The sequence below is a fragment of the Gavialis gangeticus genome, unplaced genomic scaffold (assembly GCF_001723915.1).
Source record: "Gavialis gangeticus isolate Ggan-Ray unplaced genomic scaffold, GavGan_comp1, whole genome shotgun sequence".
In the NCBI taxonomy this organism is placed as follows: Eukaryota; Metazoa; Chordata; order Crocodylia; family Gavialidae; genus Gavialis; species Gavialis gangeticus.
In genome coordinates, this window is record NW_017728994.1 from 21,057,711 (window position 1) to 21,069,248 (window position 11,538).

The window sequence follows — 11,538 nt, forward strand, 5'->3', positions numbered from 1 at the left end:
GGGGGTTGGAGGGGCTGGGGGAGCAGGCAGGGGGTGGAGGCTGAGACGGGTGCCCCCATGGTCCCCTCCCCCATTCCCCACTCCCTCACCTCCTTACTTACCAGCTCAGAGTCCAGCTGCAGCTCCCTGCTGCAGCCGCCAGGACTGCCTGAATCATCAAAGCTCTCCAAATCTTTTCTGAATTGATTCAGAGAGTTTTGAATTGATTCAGACCTTTTAATTGGTCCTTTGATTCAATTCAGATTTGGAGATTTGGCCACTGAATCAGGTCAAATCTCCTCCAAATCAAATCACCACCTGAAGCTTCGCACAGCCCTATTAGCAACACAGGAAATAGCCTGTGTAGAATGTGTGTTTACTTCCCTACCGTACTTACTCCAACACCCCAAAAAAGAAGGTAAGTTTTTTTTCCCTATTCAAGATAGGAGAAAGGTAGCCTTATCTTAGAATTTGACAACTTAGTTGGTCTATCAACTAAGAAGTCACCAAAAAATTAGTGCTCCAAAAATTATTTGTAACAATAGGATGTACTTGCATAGGACAGCTGGAATGAAGTTTTAGGGCAACACACAGTATACAATATAGCTTCCCAACAAGTTCTAACTTTGAATTCAACCCAGATAAGTACTAAATGACAAAAGATGTTATTGCTGAATGTAGCCAATGAGGCGTCATAGTTGTAATGAGTTGTTGCTCTGTTAAGATCCCAGTGCACATATACCTGCATCACTTCACCACCACCACAGCTGGTATTTACAATAAAGGCTATGGCACAGCTGAAAGAAATCTGTATCACTGCTATCTTCACTGTAGCTGTCCTCGGGATGAAGAAATTCAGTCCCCAAAATGGCTAGTTTTTGAATACTGTCATTCTTTGGCTTGGAGCAGAAGAAAAAGAAGGTTCCTGGTAAACCTGTTGAGTATTCAGTGCTCAGTCTTCTATTCCATTTTGCACCTCCCCCCTTCAAAAAAAAAAAGCCCACTGAGGTTTTCATGTTTATCACTTGATGTGCATCTTTGCCCTGCCTCATCATTCCAGCATGACTTGACAAACAACAGAGAGAAATTTTCTGTTCAGATTCTTTACTGCAACAGAGGTAAATATCTTATTTTTTAGAAAACACATGTCTTAAAGATAAAATACAATTCTACAATACTCTTTCAGATGGATTCACCAAAGTCAGATATGCTTGTTCAGATAATGAACTATGAACATAATCAATCTTATGCCTTCAGGAAGTACAGAAGTTGGTCTTGTTAAGGTGCTCTGTTGTGAGTATCAGTGACTGGTACAATGAATTGTTTTTCAGCTTTTCAGCAGTTGCCCCTATATGTCTTCTGGTTGAATGAATAGGCAATTAAGGAGGGAACTACTGAACAAGAGACCAAAATGAAATGATACTACGCTAAAAGTCAGAGTGTCATTTCATCAGCATTTATGCAGTTGTGTGATTAAAATAAAATAAATATGTATTGTTAAAATAGGACACTGCCAAAAGTGATAGAATCAAACTTTTAAGTGACTAAGAAATCTCCTAGATTAATAGCATTCCTCCTGAACTATGAACATTTATTCTCCATTTCCTTAAAGATATATATATATCTATATTACAGTTGCTACTGGGCTCAAGCACCAATTTCTCATCTCAGATTTTTTTCTAGTTTTTTTATTTTTAAATTCTGTGACAAAAGAAGCAATATCTATCTATCTATCTATCTATCTATATTAAAACTCTGAGGAAATTGTTCCCGTTTATCTTGGCTCTACTCATTAGAAACAAAAAACAAGACTTACCCCTTAGGAAACCTATTGTATTCACAGGTACTTCAGTGGCATGTCACACTGTCTCTTCTGAAGGGTCACGCCTTCTGATTGGTACAGAGGTAAGCACTGTACCAGGTATAAAGAAGTAGAAAACCAGATTCAAATAAAAAAATAAAATAAAGGAAATAAAAGTCAACCTGTAAAAGAACACCAGTATTACATGTGTTCTCCAGTCAGGTGCTCATTTCAAATATAATTATACACCATAGACTGCCTAAAGCCTGCATGACTTAGTGTTTTCCCAAAGGTGTAGACATGAACGGATCTAGGTTTTGAAAAACGGGGGTGCAGATTATATGGTTCATCATCCCATATAATGTAACAAATATTTTTCTCCAAGTAAAAAGCAACTAAAATCTTTACTACTATGCTAGGAAAGTGCAGCTATAGTATTTAGTTTAACATTTATTTTTACTTTCATTCAACATTTTTGGAATGAGTTAAAAACAGTCATAAGGGCTGTGAAATAGGAGCTACGTTACAAGGAGCACCTGACAGACAGCAGAATTGTAGAAGAAAGGGTAGCTTGATTAGTGGAACATCACACCCATTAAAAAGGATAGAGGATAGAAGAAAAAGGATGGATTAACACCTGTGGAATGAACAGTTTAAAAGGAGTCAGGCAGATTTTAATGAGCCATGAACTCAATTGTTGCTCTCATTGCTGCCTGAATAGAAATGTTGCTACCACTGGCAGGTAGTTGGTTTTAAACTTCCGATATAGCAGGAATTGAAGTGGGGGTGGGGTGTGCAGCTGTACAAGTGCACCCCCTTGGAGCCACCCCAAAGTGTAGTGAAACTGTCTTATTGTTCTTTTTTAAGACCACCATTTAGCACATTACTTGAGAACAAGTGTTGATTTTAATCAATAACTCACAGTCTTAAATCTACTTATTTGCTTACTCCTCTTTAGTGTATCTATTTTGTTCCTTTGATTCTACATTTTTTTTTGACAATTAGACCAAACCTTGCAGGTTCAAAAAGCTCTGAATGTTGCAATTTTCAGAATCTATGTTCCACTCCAAATTCTGTAGCTTGAGCTGACCTTTGACAGGATCTGTGCCATGTCTGTTCATACTGATAAGCACCTTCTTTCTCAGAAGTCCTATTCAAAAGAAATGGGCAAGCATAGGGGTTATAATCCATGAGTAGAGAGAAGTAATTTGGCTGTGTTAGTCTGAAGTCAGGAGACAGCAGGGCTAGGTGATGTCATAGACACTAACTTGTTCAGAGACAATGTGCATTTGTAGATGACATCTAACTTTTCCAGATGCTGACACAGGGTGCAAATAAGCATTTGCGTGACTTGATTTAGGTTTAGGTGATATACCTGAAACTGCCTAAATCTAAACCAGAAACATCATGTAGAGACATTCAGTTTACTGGAAATGGTGTGACAAGCCCAAGGCAAGTAACTTGTGGGAAAAGGCCAGTGGGTCTGTGAAGGGAGATGCCTATTCAGGGCAGGTTAATTGGGAGCCTAAAATAGCCTGGTTGGGGCAGAGGTAGGAAAAGCATAGCCCCGGGGCTGAGGAAGGTGGCTGGATTTTCCCAGCTCCAAGACTGTGCTGTGGCATTCACTAGCCATGCAGGCATTCACTAGACTGGGTTAACCCATTTTAGGTCAGGTTAACCCAAGTTGATCTAAAGGTAGTTCACGTCTGAGGTGAACTAACTCTAAATGAGGTGTTCCATTTTTAGGGCAATTTAAGCTTTGTGGACACCTGCAGGCCTGGCCATTTAGATCAACCTAACTTTGGTTAGATCAATCTAAATGTAACGCTTGTATGTACCCAAAGTAGGCTCTCTTCTTCAAAAGCATATGCCTCTCTGTACAAGTTAGTCTCTAAGGTGCCACCCTGCACTGTCTTCTGAGAGTCATATTCAAGTGATTAAATGGCAATTAGTTTGAAGTCAGTTTTGACACAGTATTTATTTACTGTAAAACTATGTTTTAACATTGCTATTACCATGAAACCAGTAGAATTTCACTTATTAAATGACCTTTGCTTTTCAAAACAGAGGGCACCTTTCCAGAAGGCCATTAATGCATCAAAGTCCAATTCTATTGTCTTTAACCTGTTTACATTGTATTTCACTCCGGAAAGATTGCCAATTAGCTAGAAAGGAAATAAAATATTAGTATAAGTTGAGTAAACCTGAATCCTGATTGAATAACAGCTTTTAAGGTTTATCGCAACACTACCTGTCTGCTTTGAAGTGTCTGCTTTCAGTAAGTTTAACTTCTCATCAGGGCAATAATGAGTGAGGTTTCACCATATAGATCCTAAATGTGAAGAGTTATAAAGCAGGCTAAAGGCTAATTCATTGGTGTGATCACATAAAAATAATGGGTCAAGTCTTCAGCTGATGTGAATCAACAAGCTCCATTGAAACTGATGGAATTATACCTACTATCATTTGGAGAGAACCAGGCCCTACATTTCACCTCTGACTCAATATTTTTTTTATTGTTTTTCTCCTATATATGCTAGACTACTGAAAAGTTATTTGGTATCCAAAAATCCCTGAATCTTTATGCAGAAAACATTACCTTTTTAAAAAATAGGCAAAAGGTATTGCAAGGGGCAAGGCACAATTTTATTTAACCTTATTAACAAAAGAATACATTTGAAATGAATGTTCTTATTACGTAAGGACATAATACACTGATGTAGTGGTTGTTAAAACTCACAGTTTAAATGGCAAAAGCCAAAAATGCAACCCAGAGTTTTTAGAGCAATCTTAAAGCTTGGAGAATTCATAAACTGAGTAAACCTTCTGACATAACTATAAAATGTGGTATAAACCCTAGGAAAAAATAGCCATCTTGAAAGGGTAACAGCACTTTTATGAGAATTTCAACTGTGCCATGGCAACATGAACCCGTCAAAGCAAATGAAGGGCAGTAAAAGTAAAATTAAAAATGATGAAAGGGACACCAGCTTGCTAACAGCTTTCCAAGCTGTAAAGCTTTCAAATGTTATCTCTTCATTGGTTTGTTCAATCACACATGCCGGCTACCAAGCTTTATCATATTATGTATCTTTCCCATCACTGCAGGCTGCCAGGTTTTGACGGACCCAGGCATAAAAAAAAATCCTTTCTCCCTACCAGACTTTTCTGCTCCTCCCCCACGACTTCTCTCTGCTCCTTTCTTTACCCTTATTGGTTCTTCTATCTCAGGGCCCATGGTGACACCTACTGGTAACAATCAAAGCTTCCATAAATCCCAAAAAATGTTTGAATTTGTACACGCAAGCCTTCATTCCTTTCCTCTTCATTCCATTCAAATCTAAGGAAATATTGTCCATGCAGTAGATGCAACATTACATTTTAACTATCAAAATCCTAGAGTTATCAAAATGAAGATTGTTCAAGATATTCCAAAGACAACTCCTTATCTTGGGGTAGCAAGTCCTAGGAGTGTTTCGCATTTCTGGTCTTATTGACAGAGAATGCTGTTATAATTAAGTGGCTACATATGCTGAACAGTATATAAACGACTTAAAGTCAAATAAACCTTTGATTATTTTGAAATAAGAAAAATGCACCATATATGACATGACTTGCTATTATTAGGTCCTCTGTTTGGTTTGAAAAAGGCTCCTTAAGGGCCCAAGTGACTTATCTGCATTACTAAACCATTCAGGCTAATGTGAAAAGTATAATATAAAAGGAATTAAACAGTGTTGTATTTTAGGGACATGAAACTCAAATGAGGGAAGTGGAAAGTGTCTGTTTTAGCAGGTGCCCTAAAAAGTTAAACTAGAATTCTGAAGTGCATTATGCCCTGTGGTACAGGCTAAGTACATACAAAAAGCCCAAGGCTGAATCAATTAAATCTTTGCAACTTAATTTAAAAGCGGCATAGAATGAACTGATAAGCAAGTGAACAGACATTCACTTTTGATTCCAGAAATGCAGCCACATGTTTTTAGTGGCCTAAGCCAGAAGCCAGGAGGACTCTAGAGCATGCCTCCCTGATCAGCTGAAGCAGACAGGTTGGGTCAAAGCTAGCCTGCCTACTCTGAAAAGGGGGGAGTTGTGAGGGAGGTGCAAAGCATTCCGGGATGCTGGGGGATTGTGAGTTAAATTGAATCTGGAGGAGATCTGACACAGAAGTTCAATAAACTGATTTAACCTAAATCAGTTAAGTGTGATATTACATCCATCTAGGTTTATTTTAAATTGGTTTCAGCCATTTTGAAAGCAGTTTATGTGCACTGATCTTCTGTTTTGTTACAATTTTGAAGAAGTTTCTGATCACTTACACTGTTTTATGTGTAACTTCTGTCCCTAGCCAGACAGTAGCCACATACGGAAATTATGTTGTTCCTGTGATATAACATTTTGCTCAGTTAAGGCAAGCTGAACCAGAAAAGGGCAGCCCCTAGTTTGTTTCTAGGATTTTCATTTTGTTTTGGAGGGATACTAGCCAGGAGGCAGATAGAACTTTCATGTCTGGTGATTGGTTTGGCTGCAGGTAATAGGTCATGAGTTCTGAGTGTATGTCCTGAGAGACATTTACTGTGAAAGTAACAGAGACCTCACTGCTGATGGCTGAGCTCTGCCTCTGGTCACAGCTGAACCTACTTATTGGTCAGGGTTGACTCAGGAAAAAGATTTAAAAAACTCACCAACAGCTCTAAGCAGGGAAGTTTGCATGCAAGCCTGTAAAAGTAGTTTAATGTGGAGCTTTAGGAAAAGACAAGAAAGAAAATTATAGCAACTCTAATGGCAATGGACAGGATCTAAAGAATGGCAACCATAATGAGGATGATGACTGGAAGGAGAGGTCCCAGGAACAGAGGGAAGTCTAAGGGTGTCCCTTCTCTTTGAATTACTGCAGGTGGAACAGGGAACACGGCCAGGTGAAACAGAGGACACCATGCCACACTTCCGAAGCCAGTGCTTGGACTAGATTGGGGGTGGTGGAGCTCAAAGAGGTACTTCCATCACCAGAGAAGGGCAGCCAGGGAGAGGCTGCAGCATCTGGGTGGAGGAGATGATGGAGGACTCTCCCACTTGTGCTGGTCTCAAGCGAACTGCAGGTGGAGAGTGCAGGGCAGTAGGCATGGGCGGTCAGAGGACAGCCAGCCAACTCAGGTACCAGTGAGCAGGACATCAGAATGACCTGCCTCACTAAAGAGGAGTGCTTGGGCTGAAGAGGAACAAGGTTGGAGGAGGCATGGTAAGCTGGGGACCAGGGGTTCTGTACAGTCTGGATGCCACAAGTAATTGACTTTTGTTGAGATACCGATAGTAAATTGACAGGGTGAATCAACCCTGAGCACATTGATGAACTATGCAGTCAATGTTGGCTTATGGGCTGTGATATGAATTGATGAAAGTGTTTGTTTTTGTTACTACTGATTTATTCTTGAGTTGATCTTTGTTTTCAGTTCTCTGCAGGACTGTTAAAAAAGGGAATTGATTGGGGAGAGGGGGGAATTGACCCTGAAAACAATGCATGCCCATCAAATTAATTCTGGTTCATTCCAGGACTGTTAAAATGAATTGATTTAAGTTCACCTGGACACCCTGTCAGTTGACTCACAATAGGGGATGAACCCTTTTTGAATTACTGGTCTTTATCTGAATTGCCCCACTTAGGGCCTTCATTGGGGCTCAACAGTAGGGCCTGACATAGATTCCAGGAAGCCCAGATAGGTCTGTCATATCTTGGTGTGCCCAAGATAAAAGCATTCAATATCATCAAGGAAGTGGTAAGGGTGGGTGTAGGGAAGGAGGAGCCCCATGAAGAAATTCTTCTAACAGGCCCCATTGTATCACCAAGCAGAACCAGCTCCCTAACTGAAGTAAGATCAAAGTCATGGCTGGTGAGAGAATAACATCAGAGCATTTCTGTTGGATAGTGTTGCCCCTTTCATAAAGTGATGTAATTCATGAGGAAGATGGCAGACCAGAGGGGACCTAGGCCTTACAGCACCTACCCCCAACAATGACATACAGAAACTCTATGCTGTATGTTATCCAGGAGGTTGAGGCAGAGGCAGAGAACAACTAGTAAAAGACAAATACAGTTTCATGCACTGGAACATGAAGAGACAAAATAAGCAGAAATTTAACAAATGAGATAGGAACGAATGGGGACAGAGCAACTAGTCCAAGAAGGAGAAGATAAAAGCAAGAAACGGGAAAGCTGTGCTAAGGACTGTGAGAAAGCAGACAGAATGGGAGGGAATAGGTTAGAGATCACCACAACACCAGGAAAAGGCAGGCCCTGGGGATGGGACTTCCTCTTGAAGAATTAACAGGCTTTTCACAATAGCTGATCCAGAAACAAGAATGGAATGCAGAATATGGTCAGAGCAATTATATGAAATGTGGTTGCGACAATGACTTGATTCTGAAGATGCTCTGGGAAGAGTGACAATGTGGGCTGGCAATGGAATTTGCCACAACAGAAGTCACAGCAAAAATTAAGGAAGTGTAACACATGCAGATTGCATAGAAGGAGAAGAAATCAGACAATTTCACTACTAAAAGAACTGAAACATAAAAAGCAGGTTGAGGAGCAAAGATTTCTAAGACATCTATTGAATCAGGGTCAGTACCGTATGGTTGGCCAATGGAAAATCCAAATAATGATTCAGGGAACTACAAGCTCTGAATCTGACCTCAACAATATACAAAGCTTTAGAACAAAAGTATGATGCAAAATGTAGAAGGACATAAGTTAATAAAAATGGGTAACATGCAACATAGATTTATGACAAGAAGATCATGCCAGTCTAACCTGATAGTTTTCCTGGATAAGTGATTTACAAGACAAAGAAAATGTAGTAGATCTCACTGATCTGTGCTTGAGGCCTTCTCTACACATTATTATGCAATCCACTTGTTAATTGCACAATAAATTTAGAGTGGCTACTTGTGCAAATTAACTATCTCCCTATTAAAAGGTCCAACCAGCTATAAAGTTATTGCTTGAAAATGTGTAATGATTTCATAGCTGGTTCCTACCCAACTTTAGTGTGCCTGTGCAGGTGGTCTGTGGCTGGGAAACTGCAGCTGCTACAGTCTCCCTGATGCTGGGGAGCACAGTGCATCCCTGGGGCTGGGAAACTACCTTTGCCAGGCAGCACTTAATAAGATGAGATAACGGAAGTGCAGTGTCATCACACTGTCACCTCTTAACAGTCAGTGATAATCTGAGTGGCAACTGGTAAAAATAGTTCATCATGTTGTACTCTAAAATGTAGTTAGAATGGTTCCTGAAACTATATTTTAAATCAGTCTGTATACCATAGCTTGATGACAACTAAGCCATATACCTGAGTAATGTCACAGCAAGGGAAGGTATAAGGAAATGGAAACATTTTTAAGTTAATAGAGCAGTTGGACAGACTAAAAATTGACCAACACTAATATGGTAATGGTAATCTTATGAGAGAAAGAGCTTAATAGGATGGAGTATATAAAAAAAGTCTCTAACAGCCTGCCCTGACTGTTGAATCGTTATAAGGATTGTGTTACATGTACTCTGTAAAATGAGGCACAAGCAAAACATGTATTTAACCAGGCAATGCATTCCTACCTGTCTGTTTCAGGTTAGCATTTCCTATGAGTAAGGATTTCTTTTCTTTGTGCTCTTTATTCTCTGTCACTGAACACTTTACACTATCTAGTTTCTGTTTCTATAATTTTTACTACTGTTCTCTTGCTATGTAGTTAGTACATTATGCTTTCCTATATTTTTATCTAATGCCTATGGGGAACAACAGCAGGGTATTATTTGGGTTATTGTTTATGTCAGCAATTTCTGTAATGTTTAAACTGGAGGATGAAGTTGAGAAAAAAGTGCAAGCACTGGTAGTTTCACATTGTTTAGTTTCTTTTATTTCAATATATTATCCTGGCATAAGCTACAATTGGAGCACTGATTTTAAATTGTTACCCATATTAAATTTCAAGTCCACCTGTCAAAAATATAATTGAAAGTTTAAATGTCATATTTGGATTCTTGTTAGAGAAAGAGAAACATCTTTAAATTAATGGAAGAGGTTGCTGATATCTGGTGGCATCATGCACATAGCAGCTACTTCAGAAATGTCTTTAGAAACTAGTCTGGCCGTGCTGGTTGCCTTGATGCTAATATTCCAATGCATTGCACTGTGAAAGAGGACATTTCAGCACAGCACAATGTGCAGAACTATCCCTTCCCTGCCATACAGTTGATGTATTACTGGTTTTCTCCTACTTTTTTTTTGAACAACCAGGTGTTGGTCATTACCACAGGCAGGATAGGGTCCATAGTCTGATCCCATAAAAAAGGTCTGTTTTTATACAGTTGCATGCTAAAGGTCCTCTGTGAAATGTAACAACTGGATTTATACATGATTTTGTAGACAGCTTGTATGGTGTGCCATCTTGGGAGAGATCCCTGAGACCATGTTCTCATCCCTTGTTTGATATTCCTGGAATACGGTAACATCACAAAGAACTTGCCTTTTTATCCAGGGTCTCTGTCATTCTGAGAGCTGCTGGAGTCTACACAAGAAGGAGGGAAAAAGTCCCCATTTAACAAAATAAAAATTCATTAGATAGACAAGCAAATACTTCTGGGGGACAGAGAAAGTAATTAAAAGTGGTAATATTTCCACTTTGTGGGGCTGATGTCTGAAAGCTGAAAACCTTATTTGCTTCCTCCATGCAGCTAGGGACAAAAGCCAAAAAAAAAGCTTCCTATAGATTTAGCAGGAAACTCATTTATATATTTTTCTTGGCATGGCTTAGTTTTCCAGTGACAAGAATATGCTTCTGAAATGCTAAAAATATGCTGGAAATGCAAATGCTCCCCATCTCCCCAATTTATATTTGTCCTACTAGTCAAGTTCTGGAATAAAGCTCATCTACACCTTAGACTGAGAATGTAGCAATGATTTGAAATGGACTCTAAAAATGCCAAGTTGGGGCTTTATATTTATTGCCTCCTAGTGTCTTATATAGGCAATACATTCAGTGTGCAAATAAGAAGAAACAGGTTTTATATGTCAGCTCCACAAACTCAGCTTAGGCCTTGAAAATGAAGTTCTGTTATAAACTATGCATCATCTCCAGCAACTAAGATACCCAGCTGATGTATAATTGTTGTAGTTTTGTTCAAGTTATCAGTATAATTCTACTGAGAATCAGGCCCAGAACCTAAATACAGATCTTGTTTCATTAAACACCATGGATAATGTATGAGCCAGAAATGCATCTATCCCACCAATGTGACATTTCAGAGGCTGTTGCAGGAATACAAAATAATTTCCACTAGTTAAGTGGACTGATATAATTAGGGATACAAATGCAAGGGACGGTTAGCAAATAATTCAGCTCTGTTTCCTTGGTTCTAAATCTTAAGTTGCTCCACTGACACCAAGACTTGCACCTAAGTAAAAGAGATCTGTTTTTGCCCCAGGAGATCAAATTAAGTGTTCACACAACTAGTGGTGTAATTTATGTTATGTTCTCATTTATATTGCTACTTTGACCATCACTTGCCATATGCTTTACTCCTCCATACACGGCACCTCCACTCCCCTCCCTTTCCTCTCCTTTCCCTCTCTTTTAACACCTGCCTGACCAGATGCAGGGGATGGGGGAAGCTCACACATAGCAGCTGCCACTGCTCCGCATTCACCTATGAGTCGCCACCCCCTTCATCGTTCCGTGTCTAGCCACGTGTCAACCCCCCCCCC